The following is a 1,791-nucleotide window of genomic DNA, read 5'->3' on the forward strand; positions in this document are numbered from 1 at the left end:
ACCTAGTAAATGCTCAACAGAGGCTACTGTATTATTGGTATTCTTAATATTAACAAAAATTAGAGGTGGGAGTTACTGGGGTGGGAGGGAATGAGAAAAGGAAACAAGCGATCGGATCAGTCTGAGATTTGGTGGAATCCAAACAAGGTTAGTGGTGCGGCAGGACGTTTGTACGTCTGAGTTCCTAGTGCCATGTGACTCTGTGAGGGCCCCAAGCACATGGTTCCATCCTGGCGGCGCAGCTTCCCTAACTCTCGCTCAGCTATTCTCAGCAGCCTGTAGGGGGAGCCAGGAAGCTAGGACGGGGGAGAGGCTGCTGGAAATCTTACTAAGGGCAGAAACGACACCCCATCGCTACTACCCATCTTAGCCCACTGTCTTGCCCCCTCCAGGACGCTCGCTAAGCTCTGTCCTCTGCAGCAGCTAAGCCGGGAGCTGTCCTTCAGCACCAGGGGCCGCCTTGGCCTGGGGCAGGACAGTGAGGGCGACAGCGGAGTTAGGGACACGGGACTGGTCCGATCCGCAGCCGGCTCCAGCGTCGCCTAGTCACGGGGACGGGGGCGGCGACCCAGGGTGGCAGCGAGACGCTACGGAGGTGCCTCCTTCTGCCTCTAACAATCACCCTCAGAAGTCCCCTAGCCCTCAGGGGGAGCGACCGGCTGCTTCAGGGAGGGAGGCGAGCGCCCGGGTCAGCGGGGGAGGGGGAGTGCCGGGCCTGGGACTCAGCGTGCGGCGAGTGCACGCGGGGAGCGGGCGGATGAACGGAGGCGCTGAAGTGAATGGAGTTGGGGGTGGACTGGAAACATCCCCAAACAGCACAGGCTGCGGCCGGCTCGGGGGGTGGGGTGGGGGGGAGTCCTGAGGCGCAGGCGCAGTCGGGGCCCCAGTCCCGCTCCCTCCTCCTCTTCGTGGCTTTCTCCGCCCCCACTCCCCCCCAAACACACTCGCACACGGGCTCTCAAGGTGTTCTCTGCACAGCGGAAGATGGCGACAGACTGAGGGGGCATGGCCAGCGGGAGCCAAGGGGCCGTGCCGCTCGGCGGCCGCCACAGCGGTGCGAACGCGAGGCGGAAGCGAGAGGCGCACTAAGTAAAGCCCCGCGTCGGCGTCCGGCGCCTGTGGCGCCGCCGGGAGCCAGGTGGCCCGCCCGAGCCGGAACTCCGGGAGCGGCGGGCGCGGAGCCGGAGCGGAGCTGGCCCGGGACCGGCCCCGGCCAACGGCCAGAGCGCGAGAGAAGCCCGAAGGGCCGAGCAGCGGGCCGGCCGGCGGGCCTAGGAGGGCACGAGCGAGGCTGGGAGCGGCACAGAGCGGGCGGCCGGCGAGCAGGCGGACGGGCGGGCGGGAGCTGAGCAGCGCGGCGCGGGGCGAGCGAGCGGAGCGGAGCGCGGCGGCCGGGCCCGCACGGCGGCGCTGAGGGGCGCAGAGCTGCGCCGAGCCGAGACGGCCGGAGCGGAGTGCTAGCCGGGCGGCAGCCGGCGCGGAGTGAAGTGGCGCTGAGCCCGGGGCAGCTAAGCGGCCCGACACTATGAGGAGTGCGGCGCCGCCGCCGCAGCCGCCACCGCCCCAGTGCCCCGCACCGCCCCCCGCTGGGACGCCGGGCAGCGCCTAGCGGGCCGGGCGGCCGCGCCCGGGCGGCGAGCGAGAGAGCGCGGGAGGGGCGCGGGGACGGCGCGAGAGCGCCCCGCCACTCCGGCCTGAGCGGGGCCCCGGGCCGGCCGGCCTGCCTCGCCATGCAGCCCCCGAGGTAGAGCCTGGACGGCGCCGAGGAGCGCGGAGCGGCGCGCAGCCGGC

This window comes from Mesoplodon mirus (assembly GCF_964341445.2).
Source record: "Mesoplodon mirus genome assembly, chromosome: X".
Taxonomy (NCBI): Eukaryota; Metazoa; Chordata; class Mammalia; order Artiodactyla; family Ziphiidae; genus Mesoplodon; species Mesoplodon mirus.